Genomic DNA, 23,966 nt, shown 5'->3' on the forward strand with positions numbered 1-23,966 from the left:
AGGAAATGCTATTAGAAGACACTGGCCATGCAGCAGAGAAACCACATGACAACACTGCAGTGATGCCAGCTGGTCACAATATATTGATCACCATACCACCACCACTCCGCACCCCTTGAGAAAGGAAGCAGGACCACCCAGATTGTAATTCTTATTATAATATTATAATTATTTATTGGACACAAACCCGCTGCTGCTGCTTCTTCGCCTTGGATCCGATCAGTGCACTTTGTACAGAACCCAGAGAGCTCAGGAATACAATTCTCGTCTTGTCTTGTTTTCTTGCCAGCAAGAAAGAAGGATAAATATATACTGGAAGCTTAATGTCTCGGAAAAGTCTCTGGAGGGGGGGGGTGTATTGGGGAGGGTGGGGCATTTATGGGGCGGGGCCAGGAGGGGCGGGACACTGGGGGAAACACACCTGGGGACTCCCCCTCCCTCCCTCCCTCCCACTCCCTTTCTCTCATTCCCTCCCATTCTCTCTCTCTCTCTCTCTCTCTCTATCGCTCTCTCTCTCTCTCCTTCCCCTCCATTCATCTCATCCCAAATAATAGCCAAATCCCTGAAGAGCCATTTGGGGGAAAGGCTTTCCTGGCAATTTGGGGGAGGGAATTGGGGGGGGGGGCTTACCCATCATGGCTACTTCACTCCTCAAAAGTGCATTTGCTTCCCAAGGGCGGAGGGGGGGGGGTCAGGGCTCTATCTCTCTACGTTACATTAAAATAGACTATATGGCATTTCGTTTAAAAATAGTGTCACTGCTATATTAAAAAAACACCTCTCCTCCTCGTTAGTAGTCGGGATGCTTTGCAAAGGGAAGTCATGCTCTTTGGGGCCGAAGGAAGGAAGGAAGGAAGGAAGGAAGGAAGGAAGGAAGGAAGGAAGGAAGGAAGGGGAGAAATCGGGGCTGCAAGCACTCCCTTCTCGGCATCATAGCATATAATTGGGGGGGGGGGGTCCCCATCCAGAGGGGCTGGGCAAACTTCAACCCTTCAAATGTTTTGGACTGCAACTTCCACAATTCTGGGAGTTGCCGTTGAAAACACCTGGAGGGGGTCTGAAGTTTAGCGCCACCCCCCCCCACTTCTTTTGGCTGACCCACTCCTATTCCCCCCTATTTGGGGAGGGGGCCATGCACACAAAGACCCCCCAAGAAGAGAAGGAGGACGAGAAAGAGGAGGCGGGGGCCCAGCATGCAGGAGAGGAGGCGGATGACGCCGCCCTGCACTTCTCTTGGGGGCTCGTCCGGGATCGAGCCCGCTCTGCAGTGGCGGCACGGGGCTGGAGTCGAGGGTCAGCGGGGTCCGAAGCCGTGACCTCTGGCCGCTCCCACGCTTGCAGGGAGGGGGGGCTGCGTGCCCTAGATGACGTGGCAGCAGTTGAACTGGCCCAGGGACAGGAGGCTCTCCTTGGGGGAGGGGCGCATCCGGAAGGCCAGGGCCTTCTCGCAGAGCGGGAACTGCAGGATGCGCTCCTTCAGGTTGGCCCCCCCCCTTGCCTTTGGCGGAGGAGGAGGAGGCGGGCTCCGCGGAGGGCCCCTCGCTGCTCCCGTGGGCCCCGCCTCCGTCTTGAGGTGGGGTCGGGGGTTGGGGGGCCGGGGAGGGATTGCCTCCCCCCTCCGCCTCGCAGGCCTTTCCCTCCTTGACTGGCAAGGGCCGACCCTTGCCCTGGGGCGGCCCCCCGTCACGGTCTTCTCCGCCACTTCTGCATCCTCCTCCTGGTGCTTTGGGGTGGCTTTTGGGGCCTTCCGTGGTGTGGCCCCCTTTGCTGCTGCTGCTGCTCCCGGCCCCTTCCCCCTCCTCCTCCTCCTTCGCCTGGGTCTGGGGGTCTGCACGAGCGCTGCCGTGGGGCTGAGGGAAGGCGGGTGCCGGCCGGCCGTGGGGGGCGGGGCCCCTCCCGAAGAGCAGGGCGGCCTTGGCGCTCTGGAAGCAGCTCATCTGCTCCTGGTTGAGGGAGGAGGTCCGGCGCCGGAGCAGCAGCAGCCCGGCCCCCTCCCCCTCCTCCTCCTCGGCCCCCTCCTGCTCGTCATCCTCCTCCTCCGAGATCTGCTGCAGCGCCAGCGTGCTCTTGGTGACGGGGGTCTCCACCAGCGAGGGCCGGATCAGGGCCCGGATGGGCTGCTCCCGGAAGCTGCAGGGGGGGGCTTCTCCCGTTGCCGCCGTTGCCGCCGAGAAGCGCCGCTGGGGGGGCTTCCCGGGGGGGCCGGCCTCACTGAGAAACAGACAGAGCGGGGACTCAGTTGAGTGGCAATGGCCGTAGAGAGTGAGGCCCCAAAGACAGCAAGCAGTGCCCTAGATCCCTGGGCTGTGTGGGGGTCACACGTGAAGCCCTCCCCCCGCCCTACAAAGACTCACCTGCTCTGCACTGACTGAGTCAAGGCGTCCTCCGCCAGACGGGGGTCGGAGGTCCGGCTCTCCTTCTCTTGCTTCTCCCGCAGGATCCGCTCGGCCAGGAGGAAGTAGGTGGCCGTGACGTGGTTGTAGCGGTCGGCCTCCAGGGCCCTGGGGGGGGGGGGTGGACAAGAAGGGGGCACAATGAGGAAGGGGTTCTAGGGGCATGGAGCTGCATACATTCTAGAACACCCTCCGCTGCAGGGCTTTGTAGTTCAAAGGGGGAAGAGTGCACCCCTCCAACTAGGGCCCCTGGTGACCACCCAGTCCAACCTGGAGGCACAAGCCACTTCCGGGGGGGGGGGGGGTGAACAAGAAGGGGTGCACAATAAGGATGGGGTTCTGCTGGGGGTGGGGCTGCATGCATCCTGGAACACCCCCCCCCCATAGGGCTTTGTAGTTCAAAGGGGGAAGAATGCGCCCCTCCAACCCAGGGTCCCTGGTGACCACCCAGTCCATCCCGGAGGCACAAGCCACTTCCGGGGGGGGGGGGGGTGAACAAGAAGGGGTGCACAATAAGGAAGGGGTTCTACGGGGGAGGGGGGCTGCATGCATCCTGGAACACCCCCCTCCCCCCGGGCAGGACTTTGTAGTTGAAAGGGGGAAGAGTGCACCCCTCCAACCCAGGTCCCCCGATGCCCACCCAGTCCATCCCGGAGGCACAAGCCACTTCCAGGGGGGGGGGTGAACAAGAAGGGGTGCACAATAAGGAAGGGGTTCTACGGGGGGAGGGGGGCTGCATGCATCCTGGAACACCCCCCCCCCGGGCAGGACTTTGTAGTTCAAAGGGGGAAGAGTGGCCCCTCCAACCCAGGTCCCCCGGTGCCCACCCAGTCCAACCTGGAGACACAAGCTCCTTCCAGGAGGGGAGGGGTGAGGCTACATGCATCCTGGAACACCCCCCTCCCCACCCACAGGACTTTGTAGTTGAAAGGGGGAAGAGGGCACCCCTCCAACCCAGGTCGCCTGGTGCCCACCCAGTCCATCCCGGAGGCACAAGCCACTTCTGGGGGGGGGGGGGTGAACAAGAAGGGGGCACAATAAGGAAGAGGTTCTATGGGGGGGGGCTGCATGCATCCTGGAACACCCCCCCTCTCCGGGCAGGACTTTGTAGTTTAAAGGGGGAAGAGTGCACCCCTCCAACCCAGGTCCCCCGGTGCCCACCCAGTCCATCCCGGAGGCACAAGCCACTTCTTGGGGGGGGGGGTGAACAAGAAGGGGTGCACAATAAGGAAGGGGTTCTACGGGGGAAGGGGGGCTGCATGCATCCTGGAACACCCCCCCCCCCCCCGGGCAGGACTTTGTCGTTCAAAAGGGGAAGAGTGCGCCCCTCCAACCCAGGTCCCCCAATGCCCACCCAGTCCATCCCAGAGGCACAAGCCACTTCCGGGGGGGGGGGGGAGGGGGCTCTACTTACTCCTGGATGGTCTCCCGGTCGTCGGCGATGTTTCCGCACATCATGGCCTGGAGGATGATCTCGTGCTCCTCCTGGGAGACCCTGCGGTGGGAGGTCAGGGGCAGGAGGGAGCGGCTGGCCGGGGAGGGGTCCACGCCCCGGAGCCACGGGTGGCCCTCAATCTCCTCCAGCGAGGCCCTGCTCCGGGGGTCCCGCCTCAGCATGCGGGAGATCAGGCTGCGGAAAGAAGGGGTTCACGAGGAAGGGGCGTTAGAGGGGGTGGATGGCACCGCCCGGCCCTTGTCTTATGGGGGCTCAGCCGGGATCGAGCCCACTCTGCAGTGGAGGCGCAGGGAGAGTCATTCGGGGTTTGCTGGGAGGCCTCCCCACCCACACAGCGGCATTAGCCCCCCGCCCTTTCAATGGGGCCAGAGGGTCCCCCTCCAGATAAATGGGCCGTACTCTGCGCAGGACGAGGAGACGCTCGGGGGGATGACGTAGCGGCAGTCCAGGATCATGGTGAGGGTCTCGCTGTCGTTGGCCTCTTGGAAGGGGGGCTGCCCACAGACCAGCATGAAGAGGATGACCCCCAGGCTCCAGATATCTGTGCAGAGGAGGAAAGATAAAAATGAAGGGGGGGGCAGTTTCAGTGGGCCTGGGAGGCAGCCCTGCCGAGACCAGGATCGTGGCTCCGTTGCAGATCTATGGCGGACACACCTCCTGGATATGTGAGCCAGGGCCGGCATCGAAGACAGCTCCCCCCCCCCCCATCTGGGAACAAGAGAAGACCACCTAAACTTTCACTGCATATGTGAAGGGGGGGGGGGGTTGACCTCCCTTTCCCACCTGCAGAGGCAGCCCTAGGTAATTTTCAAAGGTAAGTAAACAGTATTTTGGCGCCCCCCCCCCCCCCAACCAATCATTGATATATATTTTCTGTTTGTCGTGGGAGTTCTGTGTGCCATATTTGGTTCAATTCCATCATTGGTGGAGTTCAGAATGCTCTTTGATTGTAGGGGAACTATACATCCCAGGAACTACACTAGCCGCACTTGCTCCCTTGCCTGGCCCACTTTGGGTCCGGAGGCGTGCCTGAAGACCCCGGCGTGTGCACCAAAAGTCACCTCTTCTCCTGACTTTCTCCTCAGCCATTGGGACCAAGAGAGAGAGAGAGAGAGAGAGAGAGAGAGGTGGAGATGCCCACCTTTCCTGAAGGTAGGCGCAAAAACAAAGGAGGGAGCGGAGGTGGGAGATACCTCCAGCCGGAGGGGCTCTCTCTCTCTCTCTCTCTCTCTCTCTCTCTCTCTCTCTTGGTCGCAATGGCTGAAGAGAAAGTCAGGAGAAGAGGCGACTTTTGGTGCGCACGCTGGGGTCTTCAGACACGCCTCCGGACCCGAAGCGGGCCAGGCACGGTGGCTCCGCCCCTTGGCCCACCCGTGGATTGGGGAGAGGAGAGGAGGCGGGTGGAGCGCCGGGGGATCAGGAAAGGGAGCCGGTCATGGGGAAGGGATTGAACGCGGAGAACGATTGAGCGCCGGCTCTGCTCGCGCACCCGGTGGCCGGGTGGAGCAGGAACGAGAGGGGCGAGGCGAGGCTCAAGGGCCCGGCCCCTTTGGGAAGAAAGCCGAGGCTCCCCCGGACTGCGAGGGCTGTTGTGAGCTGGGGGGGGGCGCTCCTCAAGTGGCGGTCGAGGGGCATTTACAGAGGAGCCTCTGCGCCCCTGGCAGAAAAAAAAATTCTGTGACCGCTTACTTCGCGTAATGGACGAGCCGCCCCTGCCCACCCGTCATGGGCCTCAAACACACACCCAGATGGGGAATCGGGCCAATACAAAGATCTTCAATGAATGCCCTTCTGAACACAACACTTTTCGTGTGGCTGAACTTTGCAAGTCTAAGATTAGGAATGAAGGTTCCCATTCACAACAAAGGACTGACCTCTCTTGGGTCTTTTTGGGACCAACATTAGCACGACTACATGGATGCTGACATGCAAAGAGAGGCGTGTGAGCTGCAACTGAAGGTTGTTTAGGGGAGTCGCGGCCTCTAAAAATGTGCTGCGGAAGTGGAAGTTGTATCGCGTGGCTTCCAGATAAGGGGGTGCATTTCCTGGCTGTGGAATAAACACTACACTTCCATGCAAATACTCATAGAAGAGCCACAGAAGGGCAACCAGGAGTCTTTAGACCAGTGTTTCTCAACCTGGGGGTCGGGACCCCTGGAGGGGTCGTGATTGGGTGTCAGAGGGGTCACCAAAGAATATCAGAAAACACAGTATTTTCTGTCAGTCATGGGGGTTCTGTGTGCCAAGTTTGGTTCTATTCCATCGTTGGTGGAGTTCAGAATGCTCTTTGATTGTAGGTGAACTATAAATCCCCACAACTACAACTCCCAAATGTCAAGGTCTATTTTCCCCAAACTCCACCAGTGTTCACATTTGGGCATATTGAGTATTCATGCCAAGTTTGGTCCAGATGCATCATTGTTTGAGTCCACAATGCTCTCTGGATGTAGGTGAACTACAACTCCCAAGCTCAAGGTCAATGCCCACCAAACTCTTCCAATATTTTTTTTGTTGGTCATGGGAGTTCTGTGTGCCAAGTTTGGTTCAATTCCATCGTTGGTGGAGTTCAGAATGCTCTTTGATTGTAGGTGAACTATAAATCCCAGCAACTACAACTCCCAAATGTCAAGGTCTATATTCTCCAAACTCCTCCAGTGTTCACATTTGGGCATATTGGGTATTCGTGCCAAGTTTGCTCCAGATGCATCATTGTTTGAGTCCACAGTGGTCTCTGGATGTAGGTGAACTACAACTCCCAAGCTCAATTTTAGTCCAGTGAATGAAAATACAACCTGCGTATTGGATATTTACATTATAGAATCCTAGAATCCAAGAGTTGGGAGAGTCCTGGCGGGCCATCATCTAGTCCAACCCCATTCTGCCAAGAAGCAGGAATATTGCATTCAAAGCACCCCTGACAGATGGCCACCCAGCCTCTGTTTAAAAACTCCCAAAGAAGGAGCCTCCACCACACTCCCTCCGGGGAAGGCAGCGAGTTCCACTGCTGAACGGCTCTCACAGTCAGGAAGTTCTTCCTCATGATTCATAACAGTAGTGAAATTACAATTATGAAGTGGCAATGAAAATAATTTTATGATCAAGGGGTCACCTCAACATGAGAAACTGTATTAAGGGGTCACTGCTTTAGGCCCTTGCCCCATTGCAGTGGGTGACTGACAAGTTCACAGCCCCCCCTCCCTCCCTCCTTGTGTGCCCTTCCTTTGCAGAGAGAGGCTGCCCAGCACAGATGGCCGAGCGGATAAGCTGCCCCTAATCCCTCTGAGGCCCCCTCCATCCCATAATCGGCTCAGGCCCCTTGCCAAGGCTTCCTCTCCTGTAGATGCCTCAGCGTGCATGGCCCAGAGCACCCCGACACCTCTGTGTGTGTATTGGGGGGCGGTCTGCTCTTCCTTCCTCTCAGGCCAAAGCCTGGGGTCTCCTTTGGAGGGGGAAACGGTCAGCTCTGCAGGAAGGGGAGGGGCCAGGCACAAGGGGGGTCAAAGGTCACGGAGGACGCTCCTCTGGCCGCCTGTCCACTCACTGGGTCAATGAGGAGGGAGGGAGGGAGGGGGGCCTGAGGGAGGGGTCAAGGTGCCCAGAGAAGGTCAGGCCTGGGCGCCAAGGCAAAGGCTCCACTGGACAGGCTTGAGCTGCTCAACAAGTGGGTCGAGAGGAAGGCTCCGCGCACAATGCCCAGGGTTCCCTTCTCCGCCCTGGGATTGTGTCTCGCCCAGTCACGATGTCCAGCTGGGATGTCCAGCCCAGTCCAATTACGCTATATACGCTATGTCTCACAGCCTCCCCCTCCCCAAATTCTCAGCCCAAATCTTCCTCCAGGGTCTTTCTTCTGGACCAGGAGGGGCCCCCACCAAGATGCCAAGGGGGCATTTCTGGGAAGGGGGTCCCGGGGGGGGGGGGGGGACAACTCCCGATGTAACCCAGCAGACACACACACACACACACACAAATCCTGGCAGCAAGAGAGGAGTGGCGTTTGCGTTGACACAGGCCGGCCAATGGCTGGGGGCTTTGGGAGCCTTCCTTCCCTGGGATAATCTATATCTATAAAAATGCTCTGTGCGTCATGAGTTCCTTAAAAACAAAAGAACCAATGAATGAAATCACACCAAATTTGGCAACAAAACATCTCACAACACAAGGAGTGACCATCACTCAAAAAATTATGATTTCGTCATTTGGGAGTTGTGGTTGCTGGGATTTACAGTTCACCTATAATCAAAGAGCATTCTGAACTCCACCAACAATGGAATTGAACCAAACTTGGCACACAGGACTCCCCTGACTAACAGAAAATACCGAAAGGGTTTGGTGGGCATTGACATTGAATTTTGGAATTGTAGTTCACCTCCATCCAGTGAACACTATGGACTCAAACAATGATGGATCTGGACCAAACTTGGCACAAATACTCAATATGACCAAACGTGAACACAGATGGAGTTTGGGGAAAATAGACCTTGACATTTGGGAGTTGTAGTTCACCTCCCTCCAGAGAGCACTGTGGATGCAAGCAATGATGGATCTGGACCAAACTTGATAGGAATACTCAATATGCCCAAATGTGAACACAGATGGAGTTTGGGGAAAATAGATCTTGACATTTGGGAGTTGTAGTTACTAGGATGTATAGTTCACCTGCAATCAAAGAGCATTCTGAACCCCACCAACAATGGAATTGGGCCAAACTTCCCACACAGAACCCCCATGACCAACAGAAAATGTGTTTCCTAGTGGTCTTTGGTGACCCTTCTGACCCCCCCCCCCCGATGACCCCCCCCCCCCCCCGGGTCTTGACTTCCCAGGTTGAGAAATGCTGCCTTAAGGTCAACTCCCTTCACCAGGGCAAGAAAACATAATCAAAGCACTGCCAGGCCATCAAATGCTAATCAAGGTGGTCAGTTGAAACATTCACCCCTCGCTCCAGCAGACAAGAGTCCTTTGCCCCACCCTGGTCATTCCACAGATATACTATAAACCCTTTTTCCTAGTTCCAAGAGACCTCACTACCTCTGAGGATGCTTGCCATAGGTGCAGGCGAAACATCAGGAGAGAATGCCTCTAGAACATGGCCATATAGCCCGAAAAAACCTACAACAACCCATGGATTCCAGCCATGAAAGCCTTTGATAAGACATTACTGATATTATTATTATTATTATTTAGTGATATTATTATCATCATCATTATTAAGGTAAAGGTAAAGGTAGTCCCCTGACATTAAGTCCAGCCATGTCTGACTCTGGGGTGTGGTGCTCATCTCCATTTCTAAGCCAAAGAGCCAGCGTTGTCCGTAGACACTTCCAAGGTCATGTGGCCATAGGCATGACTGCATGGAACGCCGTTACCTTCCCGCGGGAGCGGTACCTATTGATCTACTCACATTTGCATGTTTTCGAACTGCTAGGTTGGCAGAAGCTAGGGCTGACAGCGGAAGCTCACGCCGCTCCCCGGAATTGAACCTGCGACCTTTCGATCAACAAGCTTAGCAGCTCAGTGCTTTAACCCACTGCGCCACCGGGGGCTTCTTCATCATTATTACTTAGTAATATTATTTAGTGATATTATTATTATTATTATGATTCCTCCGCTTTCTGTCTGCAAGAGAGAGACTCGGTCCTTCCTTTGGCTGTGGCTGGAGTCCCTCCCGCGGGACCTTTGCCTCCTTGTAACCTCTGGCCGGGCAGAGAAAGAGGTTATCTTGGGTCACAAGGAAGGAAAGAAGGCGGGGGGGGGGGGGGTCTTGTGCCGACTCCTCCCCTTTCCCCCCTCCAGCTCATAGGCGGGGGGGGGGGGGAGCTCTAAATATCCTCTTGGCATCAGGAGCTGCTGCTGGAGGGAGGAAGCAGAGCTGCCAAGAGGGAGAGCGCAAGGCTCAGAATGGCCGCCCTCATGCAGGGGAGGGGGGGGGGATGTGTTATGGAAGAGGGGGAGAGCACAGCTGTGGCATCTTTCCCCCTTCTGTGGGTCCCTTCAGCTGCCCCCTCCTCAAAAGGGCAGCATGGCTGCAAAGGGGGCCCCCCAGGCCTCTGCAAACAAGGCACAAACGCAGCCTCTGGGAGGGACAAACAAGGTCTTGTGCTTTGCATTTGGGAACAGAGAGCGCTCCAAGGCAGGAAAAGGGGGGGGGGGCGGGAATGGGGGGGGGTCTCGAGGCACTCTGCAGATCCATCAGATTGCCCTCATTCACGGGAAGCCTGGAATAATAATAATAATAATAATAATAATAATAATAATAATAATAATAATTTGTTGTTGTACTTCTGACCCACCTCTTCTCAAAGCAGGGTTGCCACATAATTAGAACACACAAGCACGGCCAAAATTCTATACAAGATACATCATAAAATGTCTTTCTGTAAAATACATATTAAAATGCACACGACAGACAGAGATGAAACGCAGGACGTGGAAGAGGGGGCCAAGAAGGGGCCAAGAAGGCGCCCCGGCCCCGGCCTCTGACCTTTGAAGGATCTTGGCCTCTCTTTGCAGAGAGAAAAGGGGGGCATCAATACACATAATAATAATAATAATAATAATAATAATAACTCAGGCAACATCAGTGGGGAGCCCCACCTTCAGCCCCACAGGAAGGGAACCCCAGGTGGGGAGACAGAGATGTGGCCATTCCCACAGACCCCCCTCCCCTTAGGCTCCTGCTTGATGGAGACGCTGGACACAGGCATGTAGCTGGGGGGGGGGGGGGTTTGAGGGGCTTCAGCCCCCCCCCGAAATTCTCATGGTGGTCTGCGAGAAGGCTTTACTGGTGCATTATTTAAACTGTTATGTTTATTCATATCATGATCTGATCACCATGCCGGGGGGGGGGGGGGGGGATTGGGGTAACAATACAAAAGGTTTGCTAGGGCAGACCCTCTCTCACTCAGACTCAGACCCCCCCCCCCCCCCCCGAATCAAAATCCTGGCTGGACACATCCATGTGGCTCTCCCCCCAAGTCTCTCACAAGAGCAAAGGACCCCTTGCACCCCCTCTGGACTGCTTTCTTTTAGGGGGAGGGGGGCTTGCAGAGATTGCAGCCTCAAGGGGAAGGCGCCCCCTCTGCCCACCCACCCCCTCAAATGCTGCTAAGCCTTTTGGAAAGTGCGGATGTGGCTGCCCCATTTCTGCAGCTTGATCAGCCTTCGCTCTTGAACCAGAGAACAGGAAAAGGCAGAGGAAGCAGCCGCACGCACTTCCTGCCCTGGCTCTGCCACATCCTGCCCTCCCCAGGAACCACCCAGGCAGAGCCTAATGCAGAAACAGACCCCCCCCCCACCCCAAATGGAGGAGGGGGTGCATGTTCTTAGACCTGGCTGAGGAGTGGGATCTAAATAGGGACCCCCCACACCTCCCTTCCTGGCGTCCTTTCGGATTCACTGCTTTCTATAAATAGGATTTTGAGGGAGAAAGGAAGATAATACAACTACAGGTATCACATCAGAGTATGATGGATAAGTCAAACCAGAAAAAAAAACATTAAGGTCATTTCTTGGAACGTAAAAGGTCTGAGTTCACCAATTAAAAGAGGAAAGATATTTAAATTTATAAAGAAAACAAATCCTTCTTTTGTCCTGTTTTGTCCCTCCCCTCTCCTCCCCTTCCCTCCCCTCTTGAGGGCTGGTCAGCATCCCTAGCCCAGAAGGGCCTGCGCCGCGTGACATGAGACCCTCCCCTAAGGCACACCTCGGATTTTGGGGGAGAGACCTGGGGATGTCCATCAAGCTCTGGTCAGCTGCCATAACCAAAACCACAACATCAACAGCAATGGGGTGTTGTGTTGTTTCCAGGCTGCATGGCCAATGGATTCAGCATTCAGCAAGGACATCTAATCACCTCTCAACAAAAGATTGCTCCAGGCACTGCCAGGCAATCAAATGCTAATCAAGGTGGTCAGTTGAAGCATTCACCCCTAGCTCCAGCGGACAAGAGTCCTTTGTCCCACCCTGGTCATTCCCTTTTTCCTAGTTCCAAGAGACCTCCCTACCTCTGAGGATGCTTGCCATAGATGCAGGCGAAACGTCAGGAGAGAATGTCTCTAGAACATGGCCATATAGCCCAAAAAAACCTACAACAACCTAGTGATTCCGGCCACGAAAGCCTTCGACAATACATTAAACAAGGACATCTAATCACCTCTCAACAAAAAGTTTGCTCCAGGCACTGTCAGGCCATTATATGCTAATCAAGGTGGTCAGTTGAAACATTAACACCTAGCTCCAGCAGACAAGAGTCCTTTGTCCCGCCCTGGTCTTTCCACAGATATATAAACCCATTTTCCTAGTTCCAACAGACCTCACAACCTCTGAGGATGCTTGCCATAGATGCAGGCGAAACGTCAGGAGAGAATGCCTCTAGAACATGGACATATAGCCCGAAAAAACCTACAACAACCCATTTTCTTCTCCTCCTGACGTTCCGCCTGTGTCTGTACTTGGCATCATGTTTAGAGGATCTGATGGCGGGACAGCAAGTGGGATCCCACTCAATGCATGCAAATCAAGCTTGCTAATTGCACCGTTTACACTAATTGAACAGACAATGGTTCTTCCTCCCACCTGGACATGATTACACAGGTATGTATGTATGTATGTACACACACACACACTCCCCTTGCTTGGCTACCATCAGGTCCTCCGACGATGCCTGGAGCCACAGATGCCGGCAAAATGTCAAGCGGAGAAAATGCACAACAACAGAGAGGAAGCAGGCAGGGATATGTAATCACCTCTCAACAAAAGTTTGCTCCAGGCACTGCCAGGCCATTGTATGCTAGTCAAGGTGGTCAGTTGAAACATTCACCCCTAGCTCCAGCAGACAAGAGTCCTTCGTCCCACCCTGGTCATTATTCCACAGATATATAAACCCTTTTTCCGAGTTCCAACAGACCTCACAACCTCTGAGGATGCTTGCCATAGATGCAGGCAAAACGTCAGGAGAGAATGCCTCTAGTCTAGACCATGGCCATACAGCCCAAAAAAACCTACAACAACCAGAGAAAATGCTGATAGAACACATTCGCTATACAGCCTGGAAACCAGACAACAACACCCCAGTGATTCTGGCCATGAAAGCCTTCGACAAAACAACAACAACAACAACAACAACAACAATGTATGTATGTATGACCTGCTGCCTCTCCTTGTGGCTTCTGGACATGTGGCACCGGGAAATGCTCCTTTGGCCCTGCTGCCCTAAGGCCCCTCTTGACCCATGTCCCCACTGACTGACCACCGGCCACTTCCCCATCCATTCCCGCCGCATCCATGCCTGGGCAAGCTACGGCCCTCCCTCTGGGTGTTTTGGACTTCAACTCCCACAACTCTTAGCCTTACCCACGGCGGGGGCCTCGTACTCGTCGCCCAGCAGGATCTCGGGGGCGGAGTAGGCCAGAGAGCCACAAGACGTGGCCAGCATGCTGCCCGGCTGGAAGCAGTTGCTGAATCCGAAGTCGGTGAGCTTGACCACGCTCTGCTCCTGGAAGAAGACCACGTTCTCGGGCTTGAGGTCGCGGTGCACCACGTGGAGGCGGTGGCAGTAGGCGATGGCGTGGACGATCTGGGCGAAGTAGTGCTTGGCGCGCTCCTCGCCCAGGCCGCCCTCGTGGCGCAGGAGGTGGTCGAACATGTCCCCGCCGCTGCCCAGCTCCAGGATGAGGTACAGCTTGGCCTGCGTGTCGATGACCTCGTAGAGGCGCACCACGTTGGGGTGCTGCACCAGCTTCATGCAGCGCACCTCCTGCAGCAGCTGCGCCACCGCCCCGCCCCCACGCAGCTTCGCCTTGTCGATCACCTTCACCGCCACGCGCTCCCCCGTGAAGACGTGCCGCGCCAGCCGCACCACCGCAAAGTGGCCCTTGCCCAGCGTGCCCTCCAGGTCGTACAGCCCAGCGATCTGGCCCTCTGCCGCTGGGGAGCAGGACGAGGAGGACGAGGAGGCGGAGGAGGAGGAGGACATCCTGGCACACTCTCCTCACCGGCACATGGAGGGGACCGAGGGGGGAGAAGCCCTGCAAGGAGGAAACAGGCCGGAAGTCAGAGAGGAAGGGGCTTCCCACAGCAACACCCAAACTATTATTTATTTATTTATTTATTTATTTATTTATTTCTGCTGCTTATACCCCGCCCTTCTCACCCCCCGAGGGGGGACTCAGGGCGGCTTACAAAAAGAAGGCACAATTCGATGACCTTATCCAAATACATACAATTATAAAAACAATTGCAATAGTTAAACAATTAACAGATTAAAAACATCAATATATAACACAATAGCACATCAATAAACAGTCTCATGGTCAGTGTTTCGAGTTCCATAGGTCCAATAGGTTTCGTCATTATTTGCCCATCATTGTGGTCTTTCTTTTTAGCTGCCAGAGTTTCCAAAAGCCTGGTCCCACATCCAAGTTTTCAGCTTTTTCCTGAATGGGAGAAGGGAAGTCGCTGATCTGATCTCCCCGGGGAGTGAGTTCCACAGGTGGGGGGGCCACTACGGAGAAGGCCCTGCTCCTCATCCCCGCCAGTCTCACTTGTGACAGTGGTGGGGTCGAGAGCAGGGCCTCCCCAGAAGATCTTAAACTTCGAGGTGGGATGTAGAGGGAGATCCATTTGGACAGACACACTGGGCCAGAACCGTATAGGGTTTTGTAGGTCAAAACCAGCACTTTGAATTGTACTCGGAACTGGATCGGCAGCCAGTGGAGCTGACACAACGGGGGTGGTATGCTCCCTGTATGACGCTCCGGTGAGCAATCTGGCTGCCTCCCGCTGGACTAGTTGGAGTTTCCGAACAGTCTTCAAAGGCAACCCCACGTAGAGTGCGTTGCAGTAATCCAGTCGGGATGTGACAAGAGCATGGACCACCGTGGCCAGATCAGACTTCCCAAGGTACGGGCACAGCTGGCGCACAAGTTTTAATTGTGCAAAAGCTTTCCCGGCCACCGCTGAGACCTGGCGGTTATTATTATTATTATTATTATTATTAACTTTATTGCCCCCTCCCTGGTGCATGGGCAGGACAGAGAAGGCCCTGCAAGGAGGAAAGAGGCCGGAAGTGAGAGAGGAAGGGGCTTCGGATAGCAGCACCCAATTATTATTATTATTAGTAGTAGTAGTAGTAGTAGTATTATCTTTATTGCCCCCTCCCTGGCGCATGGGCAGGACAGAGCATGCCCTGCAAGGAGGAAAGAGGCTGGACATGAGGGGGAGAGGAAGGGGCTTCAGACAGGAGCACCCAACTATTATTGTTGTTGTTTACTTTATCTATACCTCGCCTCCCCCCCCCCCTTCTCCCCATGGATAGAGCAGGCCCTGAAAGGAGGGAAGAGGCTGGATGTGAAAGAGAGGAAGGGGCTCCAGGCAGGAACGCCCAACTATCACCCTCCTCCTCCTCCTCCCTCCAAAGGGTCCGCTGGGTCTCCTGAGTAGGGCCAGCCCCTTGGGAGCTCCCCCAAAGTTCGGAGTAGAGCCAAGGGCCCAAGTGAGGGGCTGGCCTGGGACTCGGATGATGACTGGTCGTCCCTTTATTTAGGTTGGTGGTCTCCTCAAAGGGACTCAAGCATCCCACACTTGGGTCAAGTTTCAGGGTCTGCAGAACACGTTTGGAAAGCCAATTAAATATCACAGTGGGGTTAAAAACAGGCCCACAGCGGGGGGGGGGGGGGGGGGGCTCCCTGGCGTCCCCGCTTCCAGATGGAGGGACCACGGCTGCACAGGCCTGCCCTCCCTCCCTTCCATCACCCTTCCTTCCTTCCTTCCTTCCTTCCTTCCTTCCTTCCTTCCTCTTCCCATTCCTTCCTCCCATTCTTCTTTCTTTCTTTCCCTTCCTTCCTTCTTCCTGCCTGCCTTCTTCCATCCTTCCCTCTCTTCTTTCCTTCTTCTCCTGCTTCCTCCTCCTTCCCCTTTCATTCATTTCTTTTTTCTTCCTTCCTTTTGCTCCTTCTTTCTTCCTATTCTTCCTCCTTCCTGCCTGCCTTTCTTCCTTCTCCTTCCTTCATCTCTCACCATTTTTCTTCCTCCCTTCCTTCTTTTTTCCTGACTGCCTTCCTTCCTCCCTTCCTTCCTTCTTCTCATGCTTCTTCCTCCCCTTTCATTTCTTCAGTTCTTTTTTCTTCCTTCCTCCCTTCCTCTCCTTTCTTCCCGTTCTTCCTCCTTCCTGCCTTTCTTTCTTCTCCTTCCTCCCTCCCTCCCCATTCTTCTTCCTCCCTTTCTTCTTTCTTCCCATTCTTTTGCCTTCCTCCCTGCCTTCTTTCCTTGCATCCTTCCCTCCCTCCCACTTCCCTTCAATCTTTTCTTCTTCCTTCCATTCTGCTTTATTTTTCTTCCTTTTTACCTCCCATTCTTCCCCTTCTTCTTCCTCCTCCCTCCCCCTTCCCTGCCTCTCCTCCTTCTTTTCTTCCTTTCTTTTCCTCCTTACTTCCTCCCATTCTTTCTTTTTTGTCCTTTCTTCTTCCCCTTCTTCTTCCTCCCCCTTCTTCTTCCTCCCCCTTCCCTGCCTCTCATTCTTCTTTTCCTCTTCCTTTTTTCCTCCTTCCTTCCTCCCCTTCTCCTTCCTTCCTTTTTATTTCTTTTTCTTCCTTCTTTCAATTCCTACTTGTCTTCTTTCCTCTCTTCCCTCCCACTTCCCTTCCATCTTTTCTTCTTCCTTTTCTTCCTTCCTTCTTCTAATTCTTCTTTCGTTTCTTCTTTCTTTCTTTTTCTTCCCTGCCTCTCATCCTTCTTTTCTTCCTTTCTTTTCCTCCTCTTCTCCTTCCTTCATTCCTTCTTTCTTTTTCTTCCTTCATCCAATTCCTGCTTGCCTTCTTTCTTCTCTTCCCTCCCACTTCCCTTCCATCTTTTCTTCTTCCTTTTCTTCCTTCCTTCTTCCCATTCTTCTTCCTTCCTTACATTCTGATTTACTTTTCTTTCTTTCTTCCTCCCATTCTTCTTTCTTTCTCCACTTCTTTCTTTTTTCCTTTCTTCTTCCCCTTCCCCTTCTTCCTTCTTCCCCTTTCTCTGCCTCTCATCCTTCTTTCCTTCTTCCTTTCTTTTCCTCCTTTCTTCCTCCCATTCTCCTTCCTTCCTTCCTTCCTTCCTTTTTTATTTCTTTTTCTTCCTCTTCCCATTCTTCTTCCTTCCTTCCATTCTGCTTCACTTTTTTTCGTTTCTTCCTCCCATTCTTCTTTCTTTATTTCTCCAATTCTTCTTTTCCTTCCTTTCTTCTTCCCCTTCTTCTACTTCCTCCCTCCCCCTTCCTTGCCTCTCATCCTTCTTTCCTTCTTCCTTTCCTCCTTCCTTCCTCCTTCTCCTTCCTTCCTTTATTTCTATGCTTTCTTCTTCAAATTCTTCTTCCTTCCTGCCTGCCTCCTCTCCTCTCCCCCTTCCTTCCTTCCTTCTTCTCACTCTTCCTCCCCCCTCCTTTCCCCAAAACAACCCCCCAAGGCATGCAGTCCCGCGAAGATTGCCCCCCCCCCCAGGAGAAGCCACAGACCCTGCTGGCCTCCCAGCCTGCCCAACGGGGGGGGGGGGGGGTTATGTGGGAGGGGGGCACCCCCCATATGGGAACCACGGGCAAAGGGAGGGGTAACGAGAGGGGGGGCTGCAGGAACACCCCTCCCAAAACAGTCTCTGGAGTTGGGGGGGGGGGGAAATACCCACAACACCCCCTTCCTTTGGAAGTTGTCAATGGGCCCCAATGGGGGGGGGGGGGCTGCACTCTAGAGAGAGGCCTCGCAAGTGTGTCTCTGGGGGGGGGGGTCCTTCCTTCGCTCCCTTCCCCCTCCTGCAACAACAACCCCCCTCCCTCTGGGAGGGGGGTGTTGTTGCAGGAGGGGGAAGGGAGCGAAGGAAGGACCCCCCCCCCAAACTCACCCCCCCTCCCCCGGGGGCCGGAGTCCTACCCGCAGAGGCCGAGGGACGCAGGCGCAGGCGCAGACGCAGCAGCAGCAGCAGAGATGCCTCCCAGGCCCCCCCCCTCCTCCTCCTCTTCCTCCGCGGTGACGTCAGAGGCGCCCAGGAGGGAGGGGCCTCGCCGAATGTAGCCCCGCCCACCGGGAGTCTCCCCGGACAAGCCCCGCCCCCTCCCCTGCTGCCAGCACACAGCCGGGGGGGGGGGGGTTGCGTTTGGAGACACGCGTGTCTCTTTCCACGTCAGGATGCGGGTTTTGCAAACCCTGGGTCTTGTCTCTCGGTGTTTGCAATGTCGTCATCTCATCGGTTCTCTCACCAACAAAGGGGGAAAGTCTCCTCGAGGACACAAAGTTTCCTCAAGGAGACAAAGTTTCTTTCTTCAGGATGGAGGGACTTCCTACTCCAGCCCATTCTACTCTGTTATTGTAGCAGAATTGTATTATTATTATGATATACTAGCCATTCCCTGCCAGGCGTTTCTGGGGATCTGGAAAATAAAGTCATCAGAAAGTGGGTTGTTGTAGGTTTTTTTGGGCTCTATGGCCATGTTCTAGAGGCATTCTCTCCTGACGTTTCGCCTGCATCTATGGCAAGCATCCTCAGAGGTAGTGAGGTCTGTTGGAACTAGGAAAATAGGTTTATATATCTGTGGAATGATGACCAGGGTGGGAAAAAGGACGCTTGTCTGTTGGAGCTAGGTGGGAATGTTTCAACTGACCACCTTGATGAGCATTTGGTGGCCTGACAGTGCCTGGAGCAAACTTTTGTTGAGGTGATTAGATGTCTGGCTTGTTGTAGGGGTTTTCGGGCTATATGGCCATGTTTTAGAGGCATTTTCTCCTGACGTTTCGCCTGCATCTATGGCAAGCATCCTCAAAGGTTGTGAGGTCTGTTGGAAGTAGGAAAAAGGGTTTATATATCTGTGGAATGATGACAAGAGTGGGACAAAGGACTGGTGAAGAAGGGAGTTGGACTGGGTGGCCTCAAGTATTTTCTGTTGGTCATGCATAGGGAAATGTGTGGGAAGTTTGCCCCAATTCTGTTATTGGCGGGGTTCACAATGCTCCTTGATTTTAGGTGAACTATAAATCCCAGCAACTACAAGTCCCAAATGTAAAGGGCTATTTTCCCCAAACTCCATCTGAGTGCCTAGTTGGTCATATGGAATATCCGTGCCAAGTTTGGTCCAGATCCATCATTGTTTGAGTCGATTTTGCTCTCTGGATGGAGGTGAACTACAACTCCTAAACTCAAGGTCAATGCCCCCCAAACCCTTCTAGTGTTTTCTATTGGGCGTGGGAGTCCTGTGTACCACATTTGGTTCAGTTCCATAATTGGTGGAGTTTAGAGTGCTCTTTGATTGTAGGTGAACTATAAATCCCAGTAACCACAAATCCCAAATGTCAAGGTCTATTTCCCCAAAACTCCATCTGTGTTTATATTTGGGCATATGGAATATTCATGCCAAGTTTGGTCCAGATCCATCATTGTTTGAGTCCATAGTGCTCTCTGGATGTAGGTGAACTACAACTCCAAAACTAAAGGACACTGCCCACCAAACCCTTCCAGTATTTTCTCTTGGGTCGTGGAGGCCTGTGTGCCAAGTTTGGTTCAATTCCATCATTGATGGAGTTCAGAAGGCTCTTTGATTGTAGGTGTACTATAAATCCCAGCAACTACACCTCCCAAGTGACAAAATAATTTTGTTTGAGTGATGGTCGCTCATTGGGTTGTTAGGTGTCTTGTGTCCAAATTTGGTCTCAATTTTCTCAGTGGTTTTGGAGTTCTGTTAATCCCACTAATGAACATTACATTTTTATTTATATAGACTAGCTGTCCCCTGCAACGCATTGCTGTGGCCCAGTCTGTGTATATGTGTTTTGTATGTGTATATGTGTGTGTATATATTTGTGAATATGTGTATATGTGGTTTTGCGCATATGTTGTAATGTAATTTTTAATTTTTTGGCTTTTTACATCCCTTCCGCTTTGTTTTCCAGTATTTTTATGAGTGATGGTCACTTGTTGGCCTGTTAGGTGTCTTGTGTCCAAATTTGGCGGCCATTCATCCAGTGGTTTTTGAGTTATATTAATCTCACAAATGGACATTACATTTTTATTTATATAGACTAGACTAGATGTACCTGAAGTAGTGTGAGTTTCCTATCACAAAATCACAAGTTGCTGTGGCCCAGTCTGTGTATATGTGTTTTGTGTGTGTATATTTGTGTATATGTAGTCCAAAAGAAAGTGTGGCTATGCTATTGTGGGTTTTGTTTGCCAGGGGGAATCATTTTTGCACATGCGCTGTAGTGTCTTTTTGCATTTTTGGCTTTTCAAGTCCCTTCTGCTGTGTTCTTCAGTGTTTTTTTCTCTGATCTGAGAGGTGTCTTGTCTCCAAATTTGGTGTCAATTCGTCCGGTAGTTTTTGAGTTATGTTAATCCCACAAATGAACGTTACCTTTTTATTTATATAGATAAGTAAAAAGCATCTAAGTAAAAAGCACTTTAAAAGATTAGGTAAATCCAATTAGGTAAGAAGATAAGCATGAACATTGTAATTTAAATTTTTTGGCTTTTAAAGTCTCTTCCGCTTTGTTTTCCAGTGTTTTTACGAGTGATGGTCACTCCCTGGCCTGAGAGGTGTCTTGTGTCCACATTTGGTGTCAATTCGTCCAGTGGTATTTGAGTTATGTTAATCACACAAACAAACATTACATTTTTATTTATATAGATTGCACTATATAAATAAATGATTTATCTATGATTTATCTAAATAAATGAAAAATTATGATTTTTAGGAGTCCCCGGTGGCGCAGTGGGTTAAACCCCTGTGCTGGCAGGACTGAAGTCCGATGTTGCAGGTTCGAATCCGGGGAGAGGCGGATGAGCTCCCTCTGTCAGCTCCAGCTCCTCATACGAGGACATGAGAGAAGCCTCCCACAAGGATGGTAAAACATCAAATCATCCGGGCATTGTCCCCTGGCCAACGTCCTTGCAGACAGCCAATTCTCTCACACCAGAAGCGACTTGCAGTTTCTCAAGTCGCTCCTGACACAACAAAACACACACAACAAAACTATGATTTTTGTCCCTGGATTACAGATGTCATTATTTCCTAATTGGTCCTGCCATAAAAACATGGGAAAGTTTATGATACTGCCAAAGCTTGGTTTCTGTGGAAGGGAAGGAGGGATTGCATGCTTTGGCAATACTTTCTCATTGGATCTCAACCAATGGCAGCCTAGTTTGTGTCGGCCACAACAAGGACATTTCTGGAGCAGAAGCGCTCCTTTCACGGGAAAGGCCTTGCGCAATTAAACAGGAAATAGAACCCTTTCAGACCAGGAACAGAAAATGTTCTTTGCTGGCCTCTCCAGTTCATTTGACCCTTGGAACTTGTAAGAAATAATAACAATGATAATTATAATGGTTTATTATTTATTTCATTTATTTCAAATATTTATACCCCGTCCTTCTCAACCCCCGGGGGAGGGGGGGGGGCCTCAGGGCAGCTTCCAGCCAGCATGATTCGATCCCTACGCGAGTACATAACAATACATAATAACAATACACAATAAAACCAATAATTTCATACAATTACAAAGACACCTATCAGGACAACAAGTGACCATCTATATATATAAATCTGTAAGGGGCGTCGAACGGGACAGCAAAACTCAAAAAAACCCCAAACGAAAATTTAACAAAATTCCCATGCACATACCTCAACCCACAAGGTATGCACAAATCGATTCAAAATACTAAACAACATAACAACACACTCACAATTAGACAAAACAACTGAGCATACGCAATGGCGCCCCGCCACAAGTCCCTGGCACGCGCACATGGCCGAACGGCCAACGGACCTTCCGTGCAAGCCACGCCCCATCCTATCCCGCCCCGCCCCACATGACCACGCCACACCACGCCCCCCTCCCTCCCCCGCCCCGCCCCACACGTTCATGTTCGCCAATCTTACCACCTCCCCATCCTTCTTCTTCCCCTCCAAACCCCGCCCCCTCCAAACCCCGCCCCGCCCCTTCCCACCCTGTCCAAATCCATCCCTCCTCCCCCTCCTTCTTCTTCCCCTCCAAACCCCGCCCCCTTCAAACCCCGCCCCACCCCTTCCCGTAGAGAAAGGGAGGGAAGGAAAGAAGGAAAGAGAGAAGGAAGGAAAAAAGAGACAGCAGAAGAGAAAGAAAAAGGGGGGAGGAAGGAAAGAGATAGAGAAGGAAGAGGAGAAGGAAAGACGGGAAGGAAGGAAAGAAGGAAGAAAGAGAAAGGGAGGTAAAGAAAAAGGGGGAAGGAAGGAAAGTAAGAGAAAGAAGGAAGAGGAAAAGGAAAGAAAAGGAAAGATGGAAGGAAAGATAAGAGAGACAGCAGAAAAGAAAGAAAAAGGGGGAAGGAAGGAAAGAGGTAGAGAAGGAAGAAATGAGAGAAAGAGGGAGGGAAAGAAAAAGTGGGGAGGAAGGAAGGAAAGAAGGAAAGAAAAAAGGGAATGAAGGAAGGAAAGAGGGAGTGAAGGAAGGGGGAAGATGTAGAGAAAGAGGGAGGGAAGGAAAGAAGGAAAGAGAGAAGGAAGAAAAGAGACCAAAAGAGAAAGAAAAAGGGGGAAGGAAGGAAAGAGATAGAGAAGGAAGAGGAGAAGGAAAGATAGGAAGGAAGGAAGGAAGGAAGGAAGGAAGGAAGGAAGGAAGGGGAGAAAGAGGGAAGGTTGGCCACAGCAATGCATGGCGGGTACAGCTAGTTACTCATAAAAACACTGAAAAACACAACAGAAGGGACTTAAAAAGCAACCCCCCAAAAATACATTACAATGCATGTGCAAAACCACACATATATATACACAAACACACACACATACACACATCTATGCATATATACGCATAGAGAAGCCGAATTTTAAGCAATTTATTTTCCCTAAGTTCCCAAAAAGAATCTCACCAAAGTTGAAGAAAGTGCCACTGAGATGATTTATTAGCGATTCAGCTGAAAACGATGCAAAGCGGCAATCATTCGCTAAGCTAAGCATGCGTGTACAGAAATAAATGCCATTTTTATAGAAAATATAGCATTGTGTGGTTCAAAACTCCCGCTCCCCGCCCAACACAGGGCTTCCGTGGTGCACCAGAGCCAATCAGAAGACTCCTGCCGCTTCGGTGCTCCAGCGAATCAGAAGGGAGGGAGGTGGGACGAAGGAAAACAATGCATTCTTGAATGGATTATGAAGTTACAGGAAATGTCCAGGGGGGCTAACGAATCCAAACCTTCAAGAAAAGGCAATCTATTGTGTCGTGATGGGTCGGAGATAAGCATTGATCACTTAATCCGAGTTTTCCTCTTGCGGTTGGATTGGAGCACAAAGGGGGACTTTGGTGAATGTCTTGAATTAGAAGGCTTGAAAGAAAATGAGTTGGGAGGAAGAGGACTTTCTGAAGGTCATTTTACCTCCCATTGTAATGTGATTAAAAAGTCTGCCAAGTGATTGTCTTCTTGATGGCCAGCCTCCGAGGTCAAGAAAATATTCCTTTGTTATTTTTCCATGCAAGAAATGTAGTGAGATAAGAGTTTCCACAACCGCTAATTGATTTCACAGAGCCAGAGCAACTTCCTTACACATTTTTCCTCAAGGAGATGGGAAGGGGGCAAAAGGTTCAGGAGAAGTTTACATACACAGGAGAAAATATGAAAAGTTACTATCTCATATGGGGGGGGGGGGGGGGGGTCATGTTCGACTTCACTCTCAACTGAAGAACGGAAAATGGAGTGTCGGTGGGCAGCAAAAGAGATTGAAAGCTGGGCTTAACGTGAACCTTATAATATGTGGAATGGACACAGAGACAGACTTGGGAAGTCTTGGCCCTCAAGCGTGTAAATGGAGGCCAGGTATGGCCAACTGTGGATTTTGGAGAGGGGCAAATGGAGGCCGGAAGGGAGAAGTGTGTCAGGAGGCAGAAGGAGCATCAAGGAAGCCCGTGTTGGGTGCCTTCCACCTGGACATGACTGTCTCCACTGCAAAGACTGTGAGGACCCAGAACAGGTCTCCATAGTCATAATTGGGCTCATTGCCAAGACTCTACACTTGGAAGACTGTGAAGGATCCCCAGTGATGATGATAATGATTCTCCCTGTGAAGAGGAAGGAGCATTGGACAGTCGGGCTTTCTTTCCTTGAGGATGGACTGGTTGGATCTTCTTGCAGTCCAAGGAACT

General features: G+C 52.2%; 1 pseudogene; it reads right to left on the reverse strand.

Moving 5' to 3' along the window:
- Positions 1 to 1,274: 1,274 nt before the first annotated feature.
- LOC132783078 (SNF-related serine/threonine-protein kinase-like) lies at positions 1,275 to 17,847 on the reverse strand (annotated as a pseudogene).
- Between the last annotated feature and the right edge of the window lie 6,119 nt (positions 17,848 to 23,966).

The sequence above is a fragment of the Anolis sagrei genome, chromosome 8 (genome assembly GCF_037176765.1).
Source record: "Anolis sagrei isolate rAnoSag1 chromosome 8, rAnoSag1.mat, whole genome shotgun sequence".
Taxonomy (NCBI): Eukaryota; Metazoa; Chordata; class Lepidosauria; order Squamata; family Dactyloidae; genus Anolis; species Anolis sagrei.